Source organism: Macaca fascicularis, chromosome 8 (genome assembly GCF_037993035.2).
Source record: "Macaca fascicularis isolate 582-1 chromosome 8, T2T-MFA8v1.1".
NCBI classification, from domain to species: Eukaryota; Metazoa; Chordata; class Mammalia; order Primates; family Cercopithecidae; genus Macaca; species Macaca fascicularis.
Genome location: NC_088382.1, coordinates 67,273,751 through 67,288,612, shown reverse-complemented (window position 1 = coordinate 67,288,612; position 14,862 = coordinate 67,273,751). Strand labels below are relative to the sequence as shown.

The 14,862-nt window shown below is 41.9% G+C and overlaps 2 long non-coding RNA genes across 4 annotated transcripts in view; one reads left to right on the top strand and one right to left on the bottom strand.

Moving 5' to 3' along the window:
• Positions 1 to 13,682, top strand: part of LOC123575203 (uncharacterized) — a 30,231-nt gene extending 16,549 nt beyond the window's left edge. Inside the window, exon 2 of the long non-coding RNA XR_012416928.1 lies at positions 10,610 to 13,682. This is a non-coding gene — a long non-coding RNA (uncharacterized lncRNA). The remainder of the gene's footprint in view (positions 1 to 10,609) is intronic.
• LOC102128875 (uncharacterized) overlaps positions 1 to 14,862 on the bottom strand; it is a 196,242-nt gene that overhangs the window by 54,910 nt on the left and 126,470 nt on the right. The window lies entirely within an intron of this gene.

The window sequence follows — 14,862 nt, the reverse complement described above, 5'->3', positions numbered from 1 at the left end:
ATGGGTACAAATGCTGGGAAGTAAAAGGGAAGACAACAAGTTGAGGGGGAGCCCCAGGTACTTCATTATGAGGAAAGCTCAGGAAAGTGGAGGAGAACATCAGAAGATGACATTGGAGAAGCAAGCGGTGCTCAGAGGATGTATTAGTCCATTCTTATATTGCTATCAAGAACTACCTAAGAATGGGTAATTTATAAGGAAAAGAGGTTTAATCGGCTCACACTTCTGCAGGTTGTACAGGCTTCTGCTTCTGGGAAGACCTCAGGAAACTTACAATCATGGCAGAAAGCAGAGGGGAAGCAGACGTGTCTTACATGACTGGAGCGGGAGGAAGAGAGTGAAGTGGGAGGTGCTACACACTTTTAAACAACCATATCTTGTGAGAACTCACCCATTATCATGAGAACAGCAAGGGGAAAGTCCACCCCCATGATCTGATCAGCTCCCACTAGGCCTTTCTTTGATGTGGGATTTGGGCAGGGACACAGATCCAAACCATTTATTCTGACCCCGGCCCCCGACAAATCTCATCTTCCTCTCACATTGCAAAACACACGTATCCCTTCTCAATAATTCCCCAGTCTTAACTCATTTAATCATCAACTCAAAAGTTCACAGTTCAAAGTTTCATCTGAAACAAGGTAAGTCCCTTGCCTATGAGCCTGTAAAATAAAAAACAAGTCAGTTACTTTCGAGATACGATGGGAGTATGGGCATTGGGTAAATATTCCCTTTCTAAAAGGGAGAAATGGGCCAAAACAAAGGTGCTAATGGCCCCATGCAAGTCCGAAACCCAGCGAGAAAGTCATTGAATAATATCCTTTGATTCCATGTCTCATATCCAGGCAACACTGACAGAGGTGTGGGCCCCTAATACCTTGGGAAACTCTACCTGTCTTGCTCTGCAGGATTCAGCTCCCATGGCTGCTATCAAGGGCTGGTGTTGAGTGCCTGTGGCTTTTCCATGCTCACGGTGCAAGCTGTTGGTGGATCTACCAGTCTGGGGTCTGGAGAATGGTGGCCCTTTTATCATAGCTCCACTAGGCAATGCCCCAGTGGGGACTGTGTGGGGGCTCCAACCCCACATTTCCCCTCTGCATTGCTCTTGTAGAGGCTCTCCAATGAGGGCTCTTCCCCTGCTGCAGACTTTTGCTGGACATCCTGGCATTTCCAGTTCTGTTGTCAACCATGCAATTTTCTCAGCTGTTACTTCTGCTGAAACTGCAATCTTGTGAAATGTTCTTTCTTTCAAACAGTCTATTGTGACAGATGTTTCTTTTGACATTCACACTTGTTGGATGTTCCTTCTATCAAGCATTCAACATTGTCAGATGTCAAATCTTCTTTCTGTTGAACATGAAATCTTCTTGGATGTGAGTTCTGCCAAACATTCCATTGAGGCCTGTGTTTCTTTTCCAAAACATGTAAGCATGTCAGATGTTCTTTCTGCCAAACCTGCAATATTGTCAGATGTTTCTTCTGCCAAATCTGCCATCTTGACGTATGTTTCCTATGCCGAACATGCCATCTTGACAGATGTTTCCTATGCCAAACATGCACTCTTGTCAGATTTTCCTTCTGCCAAACATGTACCCTTGTCAGATGTTCTTTATCCATAATATGCAATATTCTTACATGGAACTTCTGCCAAACATTCCATTGCATCAGATTTTTTTTTTTTTTTTTTTTTTGACCAAAATTCAAAACTCTGTGATGTCTCTTTGTCAAACTTTCAATCTCGCCGTGTGATTTTTGGATCAAACACCCAGCCTTGCAAGTGTTACTTTTGTAAGACATTGAATGTTGTCAGATGTTACTGCTGCCAAACATGCAAGCCTGTGAGAAGTTCTTTATGCTAAGCATGTAATCTTCATAAGCGTGAGTTCTACCAAACATTCATTGTGGCACATGTTTCTCTTGCCAAACATGCGAGTATGTCAGATGTTCCTTCTGCCAAATCTGCAGGCTGGTAAGTTCTTTCTTCTGCCAAACAATCAACCTTGACAGATGTTTCTCCTGCCACACATGCCATCTTGACAGATGTTTCTTCTGCCAAACTCACAACCTTGTCACATATTCCTTGTCCCAAACATGCAACATTCTTAAATAGAACTTCTACCTAATAGTCAATTGGATTAGATGTTTTTCTTCTTTTTGGCCAAGTTTTCAAAATTTCAAAATTCTCTGATGTCCTTTTATCAAACTTTCAATCTTGTCACATGATCCTAGTGTCAAACACTCAGAATTGTCAGACAGTACAACATTTCATGTTGTCAGATGCTACTGGTGCCCAACGTGTAACCTTGTCAGATGTTCCTGCTACAAAACATGCATGCCTATCTGATGTTCTTTCTACTAAATAGGCCATCTTATTAAGTGTGAGTTCTACCAAACAGTCCATTGAGGCACATGTTTCTCTTGCCAAACATGGAAGTAAGTCAGATGTTCCAAACCTGTAAGCTGGTAAGATGTTTCTTCCACCAAACATTCAATCATGACAGATGATTCTTCTTCAGAAGAGGCTGAGTGTTTGGCAGAAGATGTTCAGCTTGCAGTCTTGTGACATATTTCCTCTGCCAAACATGCAACCTTGTCAGATGTTTCTTTGGCATAACATTCAACCATGTCAGGTATTTATTGTACAAAATATACAGGCTTTGTAACATGTTCTCTCTGCCAAACGTGCAACATTGTCAGATTTTCCCTCTGCCAAACACACAATCTCCTCAAATTTTCTTCTGCCAAACTTCCAAGTTTTTCAAATGTTTTTTCTGCCAAACGTGCGGTCTTGTCAGAAGGTCCTTCTGCAAACGTGTAACTTTGTTGGATATTCCTTGTCCCAAACATGCAATATTCTTAAATAGAACTCCTGCCAAACATTCCATTGGATCAGATGTGTTAATTTTTTTCTGCCAAACATTCAAAATTGCCTGATGTCCCTGATTCAAACTTTCTTTTTTTCTTTCTTTCTTTCTATTTTTTTTTTTTTTTTTTTTTTTTGAGAGAGAATCTGGCTCTGTTGCCCAGGCTGGAGTGCAGTGGTGCGATCTTGGCTCACTGCAAGCTCTGCCTCCCATCTTCATGCCATTTTCCTGCCTCCAGGCCATTTTTCTGCCTCGGCCTCCCAAGTAGCTGGGACTACAGGCGCCTGCCACCACGCCCAGCTAACTTTTTATATTTTTAGTAGAGATGGGGTTTCACTGTGTTAGCCATGATGGTCTCGATCTCCTGACCTTGTGATCTGCCTGCCTCGGCCTCCCAAAGTGCTGGGATTACAGGCGTGAGCCACCGCGCCCGGCCTCAAACTTTCAATTTCCTCACCCGAGCTGTATGTCAAACATTCAGCCTTGTCAGATGTTACTTCTCATAAGCATACAACCTTGTCAGATGTTCTTTCTGCCAAACATGCAAGCATGTCAGGTGATCTTTCTATGGAATATTAAAACTTTTCAGCTGTTTTTTCTCTCAAACATTAAAATTTGTTAGATATAGTTACTGCAAAACACGCACTCTTGACAGATATTATTTTCTGCCAAACATGCACATTTGTCCGATGTTTTTTCTGCCAAACATGCCATTTTGTCAGGTGTTTCTTCTGCCAAACATGAAACCTTGTCAGATATTCCCTTTGCCAAAGATGCAATCTTCTCAGATGTGCCTTCTGCCAAACATACAAGGTTTTCAGTGGTTCCTTCTGCCAAACATGCAAGCTTTTCAGATGTTTCCTCTGTCAAACATTCAGTCTTGGCAGATGTTTCTCTTACCAAACATAAAATCTTGTAAGATTTTTCTTGTGCCAAATGTTCAATTGAGTCAGAGATTCTCATGCTAAATTTTTAATCTCATCAGATGTTGCTTTTGCCAAAAATTCAATCTTGGCACGTAGGTCTTCTACCAGAAATTCAGCCTCCTCAGATATTTCTTCTGCAAAACATGCAGCCTTATCAAATATTTCTTTTCCCAAGCATGCAAGCTTGTCAGTTTTTTTTTTCTGCCAAACATGCAACATTGTCAGATGTTCCTTCTGCAATCCACGCAATTCTCCAGGTTCTTGCAGAAGCAACTCCAAGAGTAGCCCTCTCCAGCATCTCAAGTAAGGAACTCATTGTCTGCTGTATGGCAGAATAGAAACTCAATGTCTGCAGTCTTGCAGAAGACCTTAACCTCTCCAGCCTCTCAAAGGAAGAGATCGCCATCTCCAGCATCTCAGTGGAGCACCTTGCTGTGTGCAGCATCACAGAAGTGGACTAAGTTCATAGGGCCAGGACAGTGCACCTGCTCCCACTCTACTTTTATATTTTCTCCCCTCATCCTCACTCCTTCATAGTTCCCAAGCTGTGAATGTGGTGCTTCTCTCACAGCTGCCAGCTACTCCTGCAGTCCCCAGCCCCCAAAAGGCAGCTCTTTTTACCTCTTTCCGTTGTCTGTTTCATTCAAGTGCTCCTATTGAGGACAAGGATCTGCTGCACCTTCCATAGTTTCCCCTGGATGGCAGTTTTGTGAAGCTTCCCAAGAGCCTGATCTAGGCTCTGCGACCAGGGATCTAGTAGACACAATTACTGAAGAAGTTCAGGGTCACCTGGCTCTTCTGGCTTTCCACAGCACAGATGTTCTTTGTGACTTTGGCTACCAGCTGCAGACTCCCCAAATTCACCCTCCCCTTCACCACACTATCTCCAACCAAACATCAGCAATCAAAGCTGTCTGGCCAATGGCTCCAACAGAAACACTGATCATGTCCATCTGTTCAGAGAAGAGAGTCATCATGAAAACCCTCTCAGAGGAGGATCTTGTTGTTAAAGGAGACTCTCAGAAGAGAAACCTTCTGTTTCCAGCCTCTGACACTAGGACCTCACCACCTCCAGTCTCTTAGAGAAGAAATTTGCCATGTCAAGCCTCTCAGAAAAGTACATCAGGGTCCTCAGCCTCTCACAGGAGAAACTCACCATGTCCAGCCTCTCAGACTAAGACCTTGCTGTCTGTCTCCTGCCTCTCAGAGAAAGAAGTCATCACCAGCCTCTCAGAGGAGCACTTCGTGGATCTTCCGTCCTGGAGGTAAAATTCACCACCTCCAGACTCTTGGAGAACCTCATTGTCTCTGGCCTTTCAGGGAAGCAGCTCACTCTTTACAGTTTCCTAGAGGAAGACCTCAACCTCTACAGGCTCTCAGAGGAAGACTTTGCCATCTCTAGGACTTTGCCATCTCTAACCCCTCAGAAGAGGACTCCGCCATCTTTAGCCTCTCAACAAAAGACCTGGACATGTGCAGGATCTCAGAAGAGAACCAAAGACCTGGAGGCCAGGTGTTCTCCCCTGCCTCCACACTATTTTTCCACATCCTTCCTTCACCACCACTCCCCCATAGACCCCAACTCTGGAAGAGGTGCTTCTCACGCATCTGCTCACTTCTTGAAGTCCCCAGTGCTCAGTACACAGTTCCTGTTATCTCTAATTATTTTCTGTTTCATTCCAGGGCTGTCTCTGGCACATAAAATTCTCCTATACCCTCCATATTTTCTCCCAGATGACACCTTTGTGACTCTTCCAGAGATTATCACCACAGCTCTGGTACAAACGGTCTTAGAAGACATGGTTACTGAAAAAGCTCAGAGGCACCTGGTCTTTTTGGTCCTCCATAGCAAATAACTTCTTTATGGCTGTGACTACTGGCTTCAGAGACACCACACTCGCCCTCAGCCTTCCCATCTCCCCCACCCTGTCAAGCACCAGCAGAAACCCAGTCTGGCCAAGACATTTGACAGGGACATTCACCATCTCCAGGATCTCAGAAAAGGACCTTGCAGTCTGAAGTAGAGGACTACGTGCTCGCAAACGAGACGTTCCCAATAAGTCCTGCTCTTGCAAATGAAGCAGGGCATTCCTTCCCTGCAAACAGGGAGGACAAAGGAGCCAGCTGCTAACAGCAGACCCTGGGGGCTTGTTTATGTGTAAACATCCTGAAAATCCAGAAAGTCAGGGAAAGGTCAGAAAAACAACAATGTGTCTTGTGACTTGGCAACATTTCACAAACGACTGTATAATATAAAGCAGAGCACGCCATTCGAGGTGGCCGCCATGTTTGTCTTGTCTTGTGTTGTCTTGTGTGTTCATTCCTTTGTCTAGGAAACACGCGGACCCCAACATCTGGCACAGCGAGCAGGGTCCGTGGCTCCACAAGAGCAAGGAACTGGAGGGGGAACACCCCGGGCAGGTATATAAATGAAGGGGGACCCACGGGAAATTATGGGGAATTCCACCTCTCTGGCCTCTAAATATTTGCGGTTACTCCAGGGACCGTTGATGTCTATAGGAGTAGAAGTAAAAGAAAAGACTTTGAAGCGATTGTTTGCCCATGTTGAACAACATTGTTATTGGTTTCAATATCAAACCAAAGTGCAGTTAAATCAAAAGGAATGGTTACAAGTGGTTTAAGTCCTGCGTCGAGCTCATCAGCGAGGGCAAGTGATACCTCTGACTTTGTGGACCTTGTGTAGTTCCATTACTCAGGCATTAGAGTTACTTGACACTGACTCAGAGCGTGGTGATACTGCCACAGGAGATGAGGCATCTGAAGCTTTAGAGAGGAATGATCCTAGAGAGGAACATATTTATGCCCCAATTGTTGAGGACAAGGAATTGAAAAAGAGCTAATGCCTCCTTCATCTGAAGGAAATTCTGATTTGCAGCATATTTTAGAGATGTTACAACAGTTGTTAAAATTGCAAGGTACTGCTGCTCCTGTTTCTCCTATCTCTCTGCCACGAGCCTTCCCTGTTACCTTCCCTTCTGCTCCTTTGGAAAAGGATTTCCCTTTGCCCCCACCTCCAACCTCTTTGCCTATGTCAGGTCAGGTTTTCTCTGTGCCTTTTCCTCCTGCAGGAGAAAAGAAGGAATCGAAGGAAAAGGATGATTTCGAGGAATTAGATCTATTCCCAATAACACGGGCTGCTTTCGGCCCCAATGCTCAGTTCCCAAATGGTGGCCAGAATGTGACTTTTACAGCCCTACAATTTAAATGTTTGAAAGAAATGAAAGCTGCAATTTCTAATTATGGACCTCAGTCACCGTTTGTTCTTGGCCTTCTCGATTCCTTCTCTTCAGAACATATGATGATTCCTATTGACTAGGAAACGTTGGGACAGGCTGTCCTTGATCGTTCGCAATGGCTTCAATTAAAAAGTTGGTGGTAGGAGGAAGCAAGAGTACAAGCTAGAAAAAATGCTACCCAAAATCCCCCAGGACCTACTGAAGAGCGGCTTACGGGTTCAGGACAATACGCCGCTCTTAATGCTCAGGCAGACCTAGATGATATTGTTCTCACTCAGATTAAAGCCTTGTTTATAAAAGCGTGGACTAAGGGTGAAATAGCGGGTAAAACTTCTTTATCTTTTGTAAAGATCCTACAAGGAGCCACTGAGCCGTATCCAGATTTTGTAGCCTGTCTTCAAGGTGCTGTATTAAAGACTGTAGGTTCAGGCCCTGCTGCTAAAATTCTTTTTGATACTCTGGCTTTTGAGAGTGCTAATTCCGAGTGCCAAAAATTGCTGCATCCTCTAAAAGCTAGTGGAGCTGATTTAGATGAATACATTCGGGCTTGTGAAGATGTTGGAGGAGCTATTTACAATGCTCAATTGTTTGCTGGGGCACTTTCTAAGGCTTTAAAAGGCAATTCTAAACAAGGTATATGCTATCAATATAGGAAACACGGTCATTTTAAAAAGGAATGCCAAAAAAATTAGGCCTTTCTGCTCTAAAAGAAAAAAGTTACCATCTGATATGTGTAAACGATGAAGCAAGGGCCGACATTGGACCAATGAATGCCATTCAAAACCTGATAAAAGTGGGAATGTATTGTCACCCCTCTCGGGAAACGGGAGCCAGGGCCCGCAGGCTTGGGGGCCCAACAACTACAATGCAGGCCTACCCCAGTACCCAGTGAGCAGTGGCCTACAGCATCAAGGAATGACCTCGAGTCCTCCTCAAAGACATCTTACCCTACCCCAGTTTCTCAGCTTTATGCTGCCACTAAGCAGAGTGACGCTACTGACCTAGTTATTGTCCAACCTTATACTTTATCACCTAATGGAGGAATATATAAGTTGGCTACTGGAGTGTGTGGTCCTTTGCCAAAAGGACATATAGGACTTTTACTAGATCAAAGCAGCAACGCTATGCGGCGGTTAATGGTGGTCCCAGGAATAACTGATCCTGATTTTACTGATGAAATCCTTATTATGGTACAAATCTCATAATTTATGCACCTAGAGGCAGGGGAACATATAGCACAATTGCTTTTATTGCCTTTTTTTTTTTTCCTTTCCTATCTAGAGATGTGTCTTGTCAAGGAGGTTGCGGTAGTACTGGGAAAACTGTTTTCTGGGAAACTTTAGTTTCTGATCAAAAACCTTTATGTTCATTGCAAATTAATGGGATACTTTTTGAGGGGTTAGCTGACACAGGAGCGGATGTATCTGTTATATGTTTGGCTCAATGGCCTGATCATTGGAAAAAGAAACAAGTATCGGTTACTCTATCTGGCCTAGGTACTGCTTCTATAGTCTACCAAAGTGTCGAGCCCCTGAGCTGTGTAGGACCTGAAGGACAACAAAGAAAAGTGTTTTTTTTTATATTGTTCTCATTAATATTAACCTTTGGGGCCGTGATCTTTTACAACAATTTGGTGCCTTTTTAAGCATTCTTCATATTTCTTCAGCTGCCAAAAATATGATGTTCAAAATGGGCTACGATCCTTTAAACTCTTAGCCACTGTCCACAAGCCTCAAACTTTACAATTGAAGTGGAAAACTGCAACTCCTATTTGGGTGGAATAGTGGCCATTATCTAAAGAAAAACTTAAGGCTTTAAAGAATTTAGTTAAGGAACAATTGGCCGAGGGGCATATTGAACCAAGCATGGAATTCCCCTGTGTTTGTCTTGTCAAAAAAAAAAAAAAAAAAAAAGGAAAATGGCACTTATTAACTGATCTTAGAGCTGTAAATACTTGTATTCAACCTATGGGGACTTTATCCACTGTAGCCGAAGAAGAATTGTCATTTGTAGAAAATAGAATTAGTGAAGCTCACCTTGATTATATTGCACCCAATCTTCCACTTTCGTTGTGTCTTTTTCATACTCCCCATTTGCCAACAGCCATTTTACACCAAGATAATAATATTCTGGAGTGGCTGTTTTTGGTTAATAAAGCCATTAAGAAAATTCACCCATATATTGATAAATTGGCTAAATTAATTATTAAAGGATGACATCGAGCTCGTCAGTTGCTTGGTGCTGACCCTATAAAAATTATTACCTGATTATCTAATCAATACATTAAATCTCTGTTGAAAACTCATGAGGGTTGGCAAGTGGCTTGCGCTGAGTATACTGGTTCTTTTTCTCAGCATTATCCTAGTAATAAATTATTTGCTTTTCTGCAACAATATTCTTTACTGCCATATAATCTTATCTCTTACACTCCAGTTAAAGGTCCCACCTTTTTTACTGATGCTTCAAGCAATGGAAAGGCTGGATACTGGACTTCAGACAATTCAATACTTTCTCACTATCCATTTGAATCAGTACAACAAGGAGAACTTTTTGCCATTCTTATGGTTCTACAATACTGGCCTCAAACCCCTTGTAATATAGTTAGTGAGTCCCAATATGCTGTATATGTAACTAAATATATTTCTCAGACTTCTTTAACATTATTTCCTCAAACTCCTTTACAAAAATTATTTTCTTTATTATTTGTAACTCTTACTTCCCACACTACCCCTCTTTTTATCATTCATATTCGTTCTCATTCAGCTTTGCCAGAACCTTTATCTTTTGGCAATAGTCAGATTGATTCTTTACTTATTGGCAGTGTCCACCGGGCTCAGGATGAGCACCAACTACATCATACTAATAGTTTAGGATTACAACGGTGATTTTCTATAACACGCCGTCAAGCCCGAGCTATTGTCAGAGCCTGCCCACCTTGTGCTCCTATTATTGCACCTTTTTTAAGTCCAGGTATTAATCCTCGAGGCATTCAAAAAAATCACATTTGGCAAATGGATGTAACTTATGTTCCTTCCTTTGGTCATTTAAAATATGTTCATCATACTATTGATATGTGGCAACATTTCCAGTGGGCTATGCCATTACCCTCTGAAAAGGCTGACTCTGTTACTACTTACTCGCTTTGCAGTTATGGGAGTCCCTGCTGAATTAAAAACTGATAATGCCCCTGCTTATTGCCCTCGCAAATTGGCTGTCTTCCTCTCTTTATACTATATTCATCATTCCACTGGTATTCCATTTAACAGTCAAGGTCAAGCAATTATTGAAAGAGCCAATGCTACCTTAAAATTACAACTTTTAAAACCAAAAGGGGGTGATGGGCGAGATTCCCCAAAACATCAAATTCTGAAAGCCCTTTTAACTTTAAATTTTCTCAACCATTGGCGCCAATTACAGCAGTCTGCAGCGGTGAAACATTTTCAACAGCCTTTAGAAAAGCCACATAACAGTAATCTGTGGGTGTATTATCCTTCATTACAAGGGAAATATTTAAAAGGAAAAGTTTTACAATGGGGCCAAGGCTATGCTCTCATCCGTACAGGTGCCGGAGACAAGTGGTTTCCATCTCGACGGTTGAAACAGTGCCATGGCGAAGAGGAGCCGATCCAAAGAGTTCCTGAAGGAATTCCAGGAGCTAAATCTGAGCGCTCAGAGAACATTCACCTTCGGAACTTGACGTGCGGAGCCCCCGACATGGGGACAACTGAAAAAGTTAACTCAAGAAGCTGAAGGGGTTGTTCAACAAGCTGGGCAGCCCAAAACCCCACTGACTTTATTCCTGGCTATGCTGGCTGTAGTAAATTGTCAGGTAACAGCTGGAGAATTTATATACTGGGCTTATATTCCTTTTCCACCCTTATATCAAGGTGTGGCCTGGGGAGACAGAGAAGTCCCAGTATTTACTAATGATACTGCTTGGATGCCATCGCCTTTTTTAAACCAGGATCCTGAATTAGACACTGGCACAGTAAATAGTTCATATCAATTTGGGGTTGAAGGGTTACCTATATGTCTTGGGGGTAGTCCACATTGTCTGCATCTTTCTCATGATGCTTGGGCTGTTAGCTATAACCATAGTCATATCTCTGCCCTTAGTATGATTATTGTAGCTCAAAGTTTTAAGTATAATCATACTGCAGTACTTAATGAAACTCTGCCAAGTACATTATCTTTATGCCCCATCCCCAATGTGTCCGGAGGTGTTTCCCAACTAGAGTGGACTAGATGTAGAGGTAGTGGGCCACGATTGTTGTTAGAAGTAAAAGGGAAGAGTCGTAAATGCCTTGTTACAGATTGGAGTGTACATGGAGATTTTCAGACTAAATTCAGCCATGTCAACCTGCATTGGCATAAAGGTAATCACAGCATTTCTGCAGATGGCAATGAAACTATTATTTGGCATGATGGTGGTCTATCACCCCCTATGCCACATTTGGCTAATACCTCACAAATACAAGGTCATATTTGGAAGTTGCTAGCTGCTAGTAAACCAATGTTCACTTTCACAGGAAACATGTCCTTAAATCTTACTAATATTGCTAACCCTTTCCATATAACTTTGCATCGAAATAGTTCTAGATATGTTATTGCATGTGTAAGAAAGCCTTACTTGTTGTTGACAGGAGTTTTTAAATGGGATAATAATACGGGGGTAGTTAACTGTACAAACAATTGTACATTCTTAAGTTGTATAAATGCTACTTGGTGGAATAATAATTGGAATGAGTCTCATTCCGATTTATATATACTAAGAGCCAGAAAAGAAACCTGGCTAACTGTAAACTTAACACGTACTTGGAGTGAATCTGCCGAGGTTACTCAAATTTACAAGGTTATGCAAGATCTTGTCCACTGCAGTCGGAGGATGGTTGGAATCGTCGTGACTGCTGTGATAGGACTTGTAGCAATTTCTTCCACCGCTGCTGTTGCTGGATTAGCTCTACAGACCAGAGTATACAAAATGCAGAATTTGTGCAACAATGGCATGAACAATCACATTTGCTGTGGCAGCAGCAACGAGACATAGATGCTCATTTGACTGAACGAGTGCATAATCTGGAGCAAGTGGTTTCTTGGTTAGGAGATCAGCTAACAGTGTTGAATATCTGAGCTTTGTTGAAATGTGATTGGAATACTACTCAATTTTGTATTACTCCTGTTCCTTTTAACAGCACTGTACATAATTGGACTGAGATAAAGAGACTTTTAATTGGTCATAATAATCTTTCCCTAGAAATACAAGAATTAACACAAAACATTTCTGAAACATTTCACAATCAGTTACCGTTGCTGACTGGTGCAGATCTGATGACTGGTATTGCACAAAGTTTGACGTCTCTGAACCCTATGAGCCCTGTAAAAACTTTGCTGACCTCTGTTTCTGGTAATGTATTGATTGTTGTTCTTGCCTTGGTCATTTTCACAGTCTGCTGGAGACGGTACCAAAGGGCAAACACCAAATCCCAGTGAGCTCAACATGTAATGATGGTTTTAAAAGAAATTCCAACTTATAAATAAGGAAAGGGGAAATGTAAAGGACTATGTGCTCGCAAACGAGACGTTCCCAATAAGTCCTGCTCTTGCAAATGAAGCAAGGTGTTCCCGATAAGTCCTGCTCTTGCAAACGAAGCAGGGCATTCCTTCCCTGCAAACGGGGAGGACAAAGGAGCCAGCTGCTAACAGCAGACCCTGGGAGCTTGTTTATGTGTAAACATCTTGAAAATCCAGAAAGTCAGGGAAAGGTCAGAAAAACAATAATGTGTCTTGTGACTTGGCAACATTTCACAAACGACTGTATAATACAAAGCAGAGTGTGCCATTCAAGGCAGCCGCCATGTTTGTCTTGTCTTGTGTTGTCTTGTGTGTTCATTCCTTTGTTTAGGAAACATGTGGACCCCAACAGAGAAGGACCTCACCATCTCCAGCCTCTCTGAGAAAGATCTTGCTATCTCTAGCCTTTCAGAAGGGAACCTCACCTTCTCTATACTCTTAGAAGGGAGACTCCCAGTTTGCAGCATCTCAGCAGAAAAACCTCCAGTCTCCAACCTTGTGGAGGAGGACCTCACAGTCCTGGGCTTCTCACCATGTCCAGTTTCTTTCTTTCTGCAAACATTAAACCTTCTCAGATGTTGTCTCTGAGGAGAAACTCACTGTTTCCAATTTTTCAAAGGAGGACTTCACCAGATTCTCACAAGTATGTTTTCTGGTTTTTTGTTTTGTTTTGTTTTGTTTTCTTCATCTGTGAATATGACTTCATTGTCTTTTGCTTTTTGGAGGGGAAACTTCTTTTCTTCAGGCTTTTAAAAGATAATTTTTTTTTCTTTCACATCTCAGGAGAGTCTCACTGCCTCCAGCCTCTCAGAGGAAGACCTCACTTTCTCCTGCCTCTCAGATGAGAAACTTGCCATCTCCAGTTTCTTGTAAGAGGAACTCACAGTTATTAGTTTCTAAGAGAATGACCTCTTATCTCCAGTTGGTTAGAGAAGAAACTCACCCTTTACAGCCTCTCAGAAATAGACTTCATTATCCCCAGACTCTCAGCAATGAAACTTGCCATCTGCACTTTTTCAGAGCAGACGTTCATTATCTTCCACCTTTCACAGGACAATTCAAAATTTTTCAAATAATTTACGGGAAACATGTGACCTTGTCAGATACTTTTTGTGCTAAACATAGGAGCTTGTCAGATCTGTCTACTGCCAAACACGAAAGCCTGTCAGATTTTATTTCTGCCAAACGTGCAAGCTTGTCAGATGTTTCTTTGGCCAAACATGCAATTTTTGTCTAATTGTTTTTTGTCTAATTTTTTGCCTAATTGTTTTTCTGACAAACATGAAAACTGGTCACATTTTCTACTGCCTAACATGCAATCCTGTCAGATGTTCTTCCTGCCAAACATGAAATCTCAGATGTTTCTTCTGTGTAACAGTGAAACTTGTCAGATGTTACTTATGCCAAACATGTAATCTTTTCTTCTGCCAGACCTGCAGCTTCATCAGATGTTACTTCTGCCAAACATGTAACATTATCAGATGTTCTTTCTGCCAAACACGCAATCTTTTCAGATATTTTTCTACCAAACGTATGCAATATTGTCACATGTTCATTCTGCTAAACCTGCAACCTTATCAGTAGCTCCTTCTGCCCAACATGTAAGCTTGTCAGAAATTCTTCTGCAAACATCAAACCTTTTCAGATGTTGTCTCTGCCAAACATGCAGTCTTCTCAGATGTTTTGTTTTCTGTTAAACATGCAAGTTTGGAAGATGTATCATTTGCCAAATATTCAATCTTGACTTTCTCCTGCCAAACATGAAGACTTGTTAAAAGTTCCTTCTGCCAAACATGCAACCTTGCCAGATGCTCCTTTTGCAAAACGTTTAAACTTGTCACATGTTCTTTCTTCCTAACGTGCAGCCCTGTCAGATGTTCCCTCTGCCGAACGTGCAATCTTCTGAGATGTTCCAACTAACAAACATGCAGTTCTTCTGCTAAATATGCAGTCTTGTAAAAAAAAAAATGCCTGCCAAATATTCAGTTGAATCACATCTTTCTCTTGCTAAATATTCAAACTTCTTACATATTCCTTTTGCCAAACATTCAACCTTGTCTGATGATTTCTGTCAAACATTCAGCCTTGTCAAATATTCTGCCAAACAGAAACCTTGTCAGATGTTTCTAATGCCAGAGTTGCAATCTTGTCAGATGTTCTTCCTGCTGAATGTGGAGCCTTTTCAGATGTTCCTTCTGCCAAACATACAAACTTGTCAAATGTTTCTTCTAACATTTTTTGTCA